Below are 12,067 nucleotides of genomic sequence, written 5' to 3'. Positions count from 1 at the left end.
GAGACAAAGTAGTAAACTACGTAGTTTTGCTATTTGGGGAGCAAAATAACTAATGATGGTCGAAGTAGAGAAGATATAAAATGTAGACTAGCAATGGCAAGGAAAGCGTTTTTGCAGAAGAGAAATTTGTTAACATCGGGTATAGATTTAAGTGTCAGGAAGTCGTTTCTGAAAGTGTTTGTATGGAGTGTAGCCATGTATGGAAGTGAAACATGGACGATAAATAGTTTGGACAAGAAGAGAATAGAAGCTTTCGAAATGTGGTGCTACAGAAGAATGCTGAAGATTAGATCGGTAGATCACATAACTAATGAGGAGGTATTGAATAGAATTGGGGAGATGAGGAATTTGTGGCACAACTTGACGAGAAGAAGGGACCGGTTGGTAGGACATGTTCTGAGCCATCAAGGGATCACAAATTTAGCCTTGGAGGGCAGCGTGGAGGGTAAAAATCGTAGAGGGAGACCAAGAGATGAATACACTAAGCAGATTCAGAAGGATGTAGGTTGCTGTAGGTACTGGGAGATGAAGAATCTTGCACAGGATAGAGTAGTATGGAGAGCTGCATCAAACCAGTCTCAGGACTGAAGACCACAACAACAACAGCAACATCTGATGTTGAAGCAACAAGAGTGTCATCTAAATTGGAATACACAGAAGACAAATCATTCAATATGCTACGAATAAATTGCTGCATTGTTTGTGCTGCGTAATGTTGACCGAATGACATCTTAAAGAATTCGATAGCTCCAAATGGTGTGATAACAGCTGTTTTAGACACATCTTCTGTCGCCACAAGAATGTGGTAATAGAATAAGATCAATTTTAGAGAATATCTTTCTGCTGGAGAGTTGATAGCTGAAATCTTGTAATTTTGTAAATGCGGCACTGGGTAGTGGTATGGAATAATGACAGCATTTAAAACTCGATAATCTCCACAGGGGCTCCAAGTACTTTCTTTGGAACTGAATAGAGAGAACTAGACCAGCAGCTTTTAGAAGGACGATATATGCCAATGCTGATGATCTCCTGAAATTCAAGTTTTGCTTGCGCATATTTTTCTGGTGATAAGCGTTTGGGTCGTGCATGCACGGAGGTCGTGTTATTGTCATAATGTGTGGGACATTAACTTCAGGAAAATCGTAATTAGGTTTCTCCGAGACAATGTTAGGATATCTCTTTAGAAACTCTCGAAATTTATGCTGTGGGTTAATCAAAAATACTAAACTGTCAGGCACTTCTACAGAGTGTATTAGCGACTAAAGTTTCTCGGTCGAATAACTTTTTTGACTTAGTATCGAGCAACAGACCATCATGGCTCAAGAAATCGGCACCAAGAACTGGCTGGTGAACATCTGCAAGAAGACATGGTCATGGAAACCTTTGTCAAATGCTCGTTTCGAGATTCAGTAGTCTTACATCATAAGTGTGTATCACGGAACCATTTGCAGCGCAGAGTTGAAGTTTATGAACGTTTTTGTGATGTAATATTGTTGCTGGCAATATGGAAACGTCTGCTACGGAATTGACTTGAAAGCGATGTGTGTTGCGATCCGTTATGAACAGGCAGCATGACGACTTACAAGGAACCCCTTGTGTGCGAGGTCGCAAGTTCATAGTGAGGCTCACTTGACAGTGTTGTGTTAACACTTACAACAACGGAAACTATTAGCTGTCAATGACGGACCATATCCATCAGGAGGCGACAGAAAATGAGTGCCCGGGAGGTGCAGAGATCAACTTCCTATGGGATGCACGTATTACACCTCACAAAATTGATATTGTCGACATTCAAGAAGTGTACAAAACGAACCATTAATTTTCACCATGAACACCGAACGAAAAATGGCGCGCGACAGTGATCACTATGGTTTGCACCATCAAGACCGAAGACGAATTCCATGGGACGTTTAGCTAGACATCCACTTTTAAGGGATGTATGTAGTACCATACTGGGGTAACAGGATTCTGAGAAATGATGGGATGTGTTGACTTGAAACCGAATGCGAAACAGTCTGTCGTGGAGCTTACCGTGAAACTGGCTATCCTTTAAGGCGTAGCTGCAGATAGCTCGATAATACGTTTTATAGGCACGAAAAAAAACAAACATCGAGAAGCTGAATTTGTCCAGTGGTTCCAGGTGATATGAACTGTTATGCCACACACTTTTTGGAATGGATAGTTAGCGCTAAAGGAGTATGATTTTTATACGCATACCAGGAATCAAATACAGGCAAGCAAGCTATTTTGTCCAGCTATTAGACAAAAAAAGTGCTCATACCATAGCTGCAGTTCTCTTACGCCCATTTACCCACTCTTGCTTGCTGTGACGTAAATATTCACTACTGCCCTTGCAACATCACGCGCACGAGAAAGAATTGTTGGGAGCAGAGCACGTGCAGCTACTCGCAGCACAATAAATAACTTTTCAGCCAATTTACCTTCCAGATTAACAGCTGATGTAATTTTATACGAATGAATTAAGGCAGTTATGTTAGTTGATCTTGATACAACTCTCCTTGGACCTCTAATTTCCAGAATTCCTTTTAAATGCATTTCCTCTCAAAATCCCACTTGGCTGGAGTTGAAAACAAATCCCTTATTGAACGATGAGATAAGTTTATTTACAAATTTTCGGGCCGATTCCCTAGTTTGCAGTGCATTGTCAAGTTGACGCTTTGTTTGAAATTTCGTTATCTTACGTCTTCCAATCCTGTAGCACTGTTTGAAGTTAGACTTCCCTTTGAAATCAATGTAAGGTACGTCGCTCAATTTGATGTGCTTGACGTCGTAGGTCAGAACCATGCACATCCTATAAATTTTATCGAGCATCCTTGAAACGCGTAAACATCAGTTTTTGTAACAAGTGCGCCTAATTCTCCCACGAATGTCCGTAGCATTCCTTATTCACTGCACGGTCATATTGCTGCGCACTTATTCGAAATCTGTTCATTATTGTTTTTTTACTTTGCTGCCGATGCTCCTCCATGTATATAATTATGTTTGTTTCTCACTCCTTAGACAACAATAGTCCTTTACTACTTTTCACTTGAGACGGGATTTGTAGCTTCCCTTCCGACAAGCATGATCAACTACATGTCTCGACACCTGCTTCAGTATCACTTCCACTTCTTAACCACGTATCGTCATCATTATATTCATCATGTACATTGTCCGCCAATCGAGCGTATACGACACCACACGTTCCACTGACTCATCTTGCAGAAACGCTAATCTTTCATCTGCCACTTCTTTCTCACTCTGTGAAATTCCTTTGGCTCCTTTCTGACGAAACATCCCCTTCGGCAACTGTTATAATACAATGTTTGCTTTCTTTATCGTTACCATGCTCTGCTTTGTATCAACACCACTAGAACTATAGCACTGTTTGTGAGTTACTCGTCGACTAAGCAGTTCAACTACGCTCCGCAACCTCGTGCTGTGCTCGCTTTTGGATACCCCCAGTGGTGCCCCTGTTACCATTATCAGCCAATATTGTGGTTGCATGGTAGACAGTCTTGCACTCAAGGGGTTCCTTGTTAGAATATTTTACTCTCTCGTTTGCTTACTAATTAGTTGCGTAACAATGTAATATAGTAGGAAGACGCGGCTAGTCGTAAGAAACAATGCGGTTCCAGCACAATTAATGTATACTAAGTGACAGAATTCATGGGGTACCTCCAAATATTGTTTTGGGGCTTCTTTTTCTCAGCGTAGTGCAGCAAGTAACTAGTCGTGGGATGGACCCTACATGTCGTTGTAAATCCCCTGCAAAAATATTGAGCCATGCAGCCTCTATAGCCGTCCAGAATTGCGAAAGTGTTGCCGGTGCAGGATAATGTGCACGAACGGACCTTTCCATTATGTCCCATAAATGGTCGATACGATTCATGTCGGGCGATATGGGTGGTCAAATGATTCGCTTGAACTGTCCAGAATGTTCTTCAAACTAATCGGGAACAGTGGTGGCCTGGTGACGTGGATGCAAATGGTCTCCAAGTAGTCGAACATGACTGCTTCCAGTCAATGATCGGTTCAGTTGGACCAGAGGACCCAGCCCATTCCATGTAAACACAGCACCAGTCCACTCTACGTAAACACAGCTCACACCATGATGGAGCCACCACCAGTTTGCACAGTTGTGTTGACGCATCCATGGTTTCGTGGCGTCTGGGCCACTCTAGAATCCTAGCATCAGCTCTTACCAACTGAAATCGGCACTCATCTGACCAGGCCACGGTTTTCCAGGGGCCTACCGTTATGGTCACGAACCCAGGAGAGAGGCTGCAGGGACGTCGTGCTGTTAGCAAAGGCACTCGCGTCGGTCGTCTGCTGACACAGCCCGTTTACGCCAAATTTTGCCGCACTATTCTGATACGTTCGTCGTACTTCCCACATTGATTTCTGCGATTATTTCACGCAGTGTTGGTTGTCTCTTAGCAGTGACAACTATGTGCAAATGCCGCTGCTCTCGGTCATTAAGTGAAGGCAGTCGACCAATGCGTTATCCGCGGTGAGAGGTAATGTCTGAAATCTGGTTTTCTGGCACACTCTTGACATCAAGGACTTCGAATATTGTATTCCCTAAGGATTTCCGAAATGTAATGTCCCATGCGTCTAGCTCAAACAACTATTCCGCGTCCAGAGTCATTTAATACCTTTGGTACGCTACACTACCGCCATCAGTGTAGTTTGCAGAACATTAGGAAATGTTTTATATATAATGCTATTATGTTCGGCCATGTGCCAAGAATTTAACCTTCGTAATTTTTTGTGCATTCAGCAACCAGATACTGATTTTTGCAAGGGCATTCCACACAGTCAGCTCCTCCGTACAGTGGAAACTCTGAACATTCCTCAGATAACTATAATGCATGTAGAAAGCAATATTACATGGTTTGTGAATGTCGTCACTTTAACGACCTGTTGTAGCTTGCCTTCAATATTTTCTTATGTGACAAACGATAGCTTTAACTGCTTGCTATATTTGTTGAATCTTATCTACTGAAATTGTAATGTATATGTTGAGAAGATTTAATGGTATGTGCGAAGTCAGTGTCTTAGCTTGGAGACTCATTTTCAATTGAAAAGAGACGCAGCACGATGTTTAAAAGAATTCCTTAACATATGCACTTGCGACAGCAAAACCTGTCGACCATAATCTGAATACCTATTTTTAGCAAGGTTAGAAAGAGCGGACAGCTACGTCATGGTAGATATTGCAGGATGGTGAACGTAAAAACTTTTACGACATATTGTGTGCAGACTGTGTTGTGATGGAGACTGCATGAAACTGAATTGCAGCTCGATAATAAAGAAGTATGATAGCTTTTTTTTAGACGTCGAAACAGTGATATAAAATACATAAATTATTTAAAGGATAATAGCGCACGCCCATCTTGATCTGTCACCGAAGAAAATCTGTGATATATACCCCTCACATGTTCAGCACAAACAAAAAGGATAGAATGAAAGATATGTACACACAGTATGACAAATGTTTCGTATCATTCATTACGTTTATCTGGAATTTCTGCTAAAGTTATAGTTCCAATTATTCGAAAATTATTTATTCTAACGAGTTTATGAACAAAATATTGTGAATGAACACAACATTGCATTATCAACAGCAGTGAGCTGTGGTACAGTTCTGAACCGAATTCCGCATTGTATTTTGTTTGATATGCGTTCTCTGATTGTTCAAACATGCTGTATAGAGAGGGATACAGATGGACTTGTGTAAATCCTTATGCTTGATGAAACTTTAAACTAATAGATAGTTTTTTCAATGATGAATTACAGAGAGAATCACTAATCATACGTATTTGTAGTCATGATACCGCAACATTTGGAAAATACTAATATGAATGTAGTCCACATGTAACGATAATATTAGCTTTATATGTTAATGTTATTAGTAAAATAATTTTCTTCGCACACCTACGAGCAGATTTAAACTTACGTGAACACTACATTTCACTCCAACACACAGTCGAATTGTGAGCCGAGCTCGGACTTTAAACTCTCTGGTATTTTTTTCGCGGTTACTTAAACACATCTGTAAAGAGACGTACATCGGTGTAGATGTTTGACCTTGGAAACTCAAATTTAAGATCTTAAGTTGCTAACATATTTGCTACACACGTTTATATTACTCATGAAGTCTCTGTTTCGCCTATCTCATATACCTTTCATATTAGATTAAAATTTTTAGTCAGGGTTCTCCTAAGAATCGTAATCAACTACATCTATACTCCAGAAGCCACGACGCAGTGTGTGGCGGAGGGTTTTTCCGGTATCAGTATTTGATCTCTCCTCCCCTGTTCCACTCGAGAATGGTGCATTGAAAGAACAACTGTCGGTAATCCCCCATATGAGCTCTAATCTCTAGGATTTTCGCGAGACGGATGTGGGAGGACGTGATATGTCGCAAGACTCTTCCTGAGATGTAGACTGTCGGAATTTCAATAGCAAACCTCTCCAAGATGCATAGCGCCTCTCTTGTCGCATCTGCCGTTAGAGTGTGTTAAGCAGTCCGTAGTGCTCTCGCATTGACCAAACAATGCCGTGAAGAAACGTGCCACTCTTTGTTGCTTTTTTAGATCATCTCTATCTCCTCTATTAACTCGACTTGGTAAGGAGACCAGATGAATAAAAAAAATAAGAATTTTGTAAGCTATTTCTTGCTGGGATAAGATACATTTTCGTAAGATACTCCAGTGAATCTCAGCTTCGAACCTGCTTTTCCACTGCTAAGGGACTGTCGCCTACTCCAGATCGTTTGTTTTGAATTATTCCCTAGGGTGTCGCAGGTGACTGACGGGTTGTTATAACGCGATCGCTATCTCAGTGTCAGACGCAACTAGCATGAGAGCGAGACTGAACTAGTAGCGTCGATTCTGCAGTAATGGCCTGCACGTTTTTGAGGGTCTTTTCCACTACACTAGTCCACTGCAAGATGTCCCTTGGCTTTGTGAAACCTTTGAGAAACGCGTCGAATGGAGTGGACAAAGGAACATACCTTATGATGAACTTCCTGTAAACGTTCTTCAAGCCCACAAACCGTCTTAGTACAGTAGTGAACCATGGAAATGAAGGGGTAGCTGTCAGCCTCTCTTGTGGTGGCCTAATTCCTTGTGCAGTAATTAGATAACCGAGAAACTGCTCTTCCATCGCCCCAAAGACACACTTTGATGGACCGAAACTGGACAGTGATCTTGTAGTAGAAATATCTGGTGTCTGAGTGCAAGGTAATTAGCTTTGTCAGATCTCAGATATACACGTAGCAGGTACGGGTACAGGTCACGAACTGTCTCGTCCATAAAACAATGTAACGTTTATGTAGCGCTGCATTGTTAAAAGTCATTATCCTCGATCAGCCCTATCTCAGTGCAGACTATATAATTATAGTGTTTGCTGTATTGCCTGGAGATACAGGAATGTTGTAGAAGATCCATCGTAAAAGAAACTTGCTTGCTGCAGATATTGGTGGCAAAGTCTTTGATACGCAAACAGGTTAGCCGTCGGGTACTGTTCGCTCATTAAGACGTATACAGTCGCCACAAGGACTGCAGTCGCCGTTCCTTTCCTGACATGGCGTGAAATGGAGATAGCCGGCCTCTACCAGAACAGCACTTGATGCCTTTTCTAAACAGAACAGAAAGTTGCTGCTTGGCGACTTGTTCTTTCAGCCGTGTCTGTGTGTAAATCGATGACCTTTGCGTTGTGACGATGTTATGCGCAAAAGAACGTTTTATTGCTGTTGAAGTAGGCGAGTTATGAGTGATATCTAGGAAATGATGGAGCAGGCGAGAGCACGGAGATTTGCCGCGATCATTGGAATATACATTCACATGGATACTCTACAAATCACATTTAAGTGTCTGGCAGAGACTTCATCGAACCACCTTCACAATTCTCTATTATTCCAATCTCTTATAGCGCGTGGAAAGAACGAACACCTATATCTTTCCATACGAGCTTTGATTTCCCGTATTTTATCATGGTTATCGTTTATCTCTATGGAGGTCGGCGTTAGCAAAATATTTTCGCATTCAGCGGAGAAGTTGGTGATTGCAATTTCGTGAGAAGATTGCTTCGCAACGAAAAGCGGCTTTGTTTTAATGATGTCCTGTATCATTTCAGTGACACTCTCTCTCCTATTTCGCGATCATACAAAACGTGCTGCCCTTCCTTGAACTTTTTCGTTGCACTCCGTCAATCCTATCTTTCAAGGATCCCAAACAGCGCAGCAGTATTCTAAAAGAGGACGGGCAAGCGTAGTGTAGGCGGTCTCCTTAGTATATCTGTTACATTTTGTAAGTGTCCTGCCAATAAAGCGCAGTTTTTGGTTGACCTTCCACACAACATTTTCTATGTGTTGCTTCCAATTTAAGTTGTTCGTAATTGTAATTCCTAGATATTTAGTTGAACTTACTGCCCTTAGATTTGACTGATTTATCGTGTAACCGAAGTTCAACGGATTCCTTTTAGCACTCATGTGAATGACCTCACATTTTTCGTTATTTGGGGTCAATTGCCAATTTTCGCACCATACAGATATCTTTTCTGAATTGTTTAGCATTTTGTTTTGATCTTCTGATAACTTTAAGAGTCGATAAACGGCAGCGCCATCTGTTAACAACCTAAGACGACTGCTCAGATTGTCTCCCAAATCGTTTATGTACATAAGGAACAGCAAAGGGCCTACAACACAACGTTGGGGAACGCCAGAAATCACTTCTGTTTTACCCTAGACTTTCCGTCAATTACTACGAACTGTGACCTCTCTGACAGGAAATCATAAATCCAGTCACATATCTGAGACATTATTCCATAAGCACGCCATTTCACTACACGCCGCTTGTCTGGTACAGTGTCAAAATCCTTCCGGAAATCCAGAAATACGGAATCAATATGAAATTCCTTGTCAATAGCTCTCAACACTTCATGCGACTAAAGAGCTAGTTGTGTTTCACAAGAACGGTGTTTTCTAAATCCGTGTTGACTGTGTGTCAATAGACCGTTTTCTTCGAGGTAATTCATAATGGTCGAACACGATATATGTTCATATGCTAGGTTTCTCGACATGGCTCAACCCGGGGTAACCGTATCAGAGTCTTTAGTGTGACAGAGCTTTTGACTAAACTGCTGTTTTTTGTCACCTGTACAAAGTGTGGCACATATTTCTATATATAACGTATTTAATGAGTTTTTTCCCATTATGAAATGACAAAAAATTACGAAACGTTTGTTCTTTACGTTTTATGTTGAACGAATGGTGACTGAAGCACCACAGCTTCATATGCTTTGTTGAGAGAAGAGCATCTGTGCGCCGGACGCATTTAGCCGTTTGCTAAAAAAAAGACACGAAAAAGCTGTTTGACTTTAATGTTCTTAATAAGCAGTTTCATCTTGCATCTCGTTCTAGAGGGATGGCTACATATGATTTATTGGTAAGTCTTTTAACACTGATCATGAAAGCACTGAATTTTGTTTTGTAAATTTATACAATATAAAGTATGAAAATAAAGAAGTATTTTATTGATGAAGTGTACAAAGTAACTACGTTATCTGAAGAATTTACTTTGACATATTTTGCTGTTGTATTGGAAACTTTAAACTACGGATGGACAGCAAAAACTATTTTTTACAGTTACGGGATACGAAATATTCAAACATAATCTATTGCTCACCTTTTAATATCGAAAAATCTGCCGTGTAAAAGACTTCCAAGGTTTCAAATATCAGAAAGTTTACTTAAAAGAAAGCAAGAAAAGATATGCAATATGCAAGCACCAAATGTATCAAAGATTACGAAAAGCACTTTAATGAAAGTCTAAACTGAACATGTCAAGCATGGCTTAAGCGTCGAGTAGCAAAGTTCTTCTCTGGTTGTTTATATACCAACGAAAAAAACAACTAACCCAAAACAAACAACATACATCGCCGAGGAAATTACCATAATATCTGGATGTTAAATAATTCCGTCAGAGAAAGTACATGTAATATGTCTATATATTTAGAGATAGAGTTCCCGGTGCGCAAACACACAGTCACATAACAACCGGCGGATTACTGCAGATTCAATAAGCTCTGGGGGCGAAAATCTACTAGAAGTCTACTTCTACACTTATATCCATACTCCGCAGCCCACCTTGCGGTGTGTGACGGAGTGTACTCCGCCTACCACTGTCACCTCCCCCCCTTCCCTGTTCCAGCCGTGAATGGTTCTGAGGAAGAACGATCGCCGGTAAGCCTCTGTGTGGACTCGTATCTCTCTGATTTTATCGTCAAGGTCTTTTCGTGAGATATATGTATAGGCGGATGCAACATATTTGTTGACTCTTCTAGTAAACCACACCGTGATGCAGAATGCCTCTCTTGCAGCGTCTGCCACTGGGTTTGGTTGATCATCTTCGTGATTTCTTGATTTCTAAATGAACTAGAAACGAAACGCATATTACGCCTCTTCGGATCTTCTCTATTTTCCCTGTATATTCTACCTGGTATTCCGTACTGTATTGGTAGAATGAGCGTCTTGTAAAATGTACAGTCTCTAAAATGATAGGAAGTCCAGTGACCAGGAAGAGCACGTCAGAAAACGTGAACGACAGTACAGATTTGCTCTGAAAATAAAAATCATCTGGTGACGCGTGGGACTGACTTAATAATCGGCCCACTTGGGGAGGACAGCTAGCTGTCGCTAATCTTCCTCTATGGCGGAACGAAAGGAATGCTTAGTCGATACGTTACATCCTGCATTTAGCAGACACTGCAGTTGCGAACATTACGGGAATGTTTTTTCTACTCATCTGCATTAACTTATATTTTTCTACATTTAGAGCTAGGTGCCATTCATCACTCCAACCAGAAATTTAGTCTAATTCATTCTTGCATCCTTCTACAAGCTTCGACACCTTCCCGTATCAAAGCGTCGTCAGCAAACAGCCCCTGTCTGGAAGATCATTTGTGTATATAGAGGATAACAGTGGTCCTATCATATTTTCCTGAGCACTCCTTATCTCTGATGAACACTAGCCGTCGAGAACAATGTAATGGATTGAGCGTTGCTTTCTAAATACGGGCTGAATAGTGAACAAAGGCTTTCCCGTCGTAAGAAAATTTCTTATGTTTGAACTGAGAATATTTTCAAGAATCCTGTAGGAAACCAATGTTATGGGTATTGGTCTGTCATTTTGCGGGTCCTTTCTTTTACCCTTCTTATATACAGGTGTTACTTGCATTTTTTTCCAGTCACTTGGGACTTTGTGCTGCGCTAGAGTTTCACGATAAATGCAAGCCACTTAAGGGGCCAACGCCATGTAAAACCAAACTGGAACTCCATCCAGACCTGCCCACTGATTTATGTTCAACTCTTGCAGTTGCTTCTCTACGCCATGGAGTCTTATTTCTGTCTTCCATGCGGAACAATGTGCGGTGGCTAAGCGAAGGTATATTTGTGCGATCCTCCTGCGTGAACTATTTCTCAACGCGAATTTTAAAAGCTTCAGCTTTTCTTTTGGTGTCTTCTATTGCCACGCCAGACTGGTCAACCACTTGACAGAAGCCTCAGAGCCGCTTAGCGATTTTAGCTATGACCAGAATTTTCTCGGGTTCTCGGCAGGATCTATTAACAAGGGATGAATCTATTACTAAGGTATGATGGTGGTAGTTGTAAGCTTCGCTCATCGATCTTCTTACAGATACAGGAGTCTTTACTAACTCTTTTCTAACATCATTTGCGCGTTCTATTTTGACCCGAGAGTGCAACAGTCTTTGCTTTCTCACGATTTTCCGAATTTTGTCATTAAACCACTTTGAGGCTTTTCCCGTCCTTAATCCACTTACTCGACACATGATTCTCCAGAGCACGATTTACAGTCCGTTTAAACTTCCTCCATAACTCCTCTACATGTATCATATTGGAACTAAATAATGACCATTTTTTTATCCAAGTGGAATATCAACAAACGCTTACCTGCTCTTTCTATCAAAAGTTCTCTCCTAGTCTTTTTGAGCGATTTATTAACTTTAATAACCATCGCCTCTGTGATGACACCCTTCA

The sequence above is a fragment of the Schistocerca nitens genome, chromosome 4 (assembly GCF_023898315.1).
Source record: "Schistocerca nitens isolate TAMUIC-IGC-003100 chromosome 4, iqSchNite1.1, whole genome shotgun sequence".
Classification (NCBI taxonomy): domain Eukaryota; kingdom Metazoa; phylum Arthropoda; class Insecta; order Orthoptera; family Acrididae; genus Schistocerca; species Schistocerca nitens.
Note: the sequence above shows the minus strand (reverse complement) of the source record.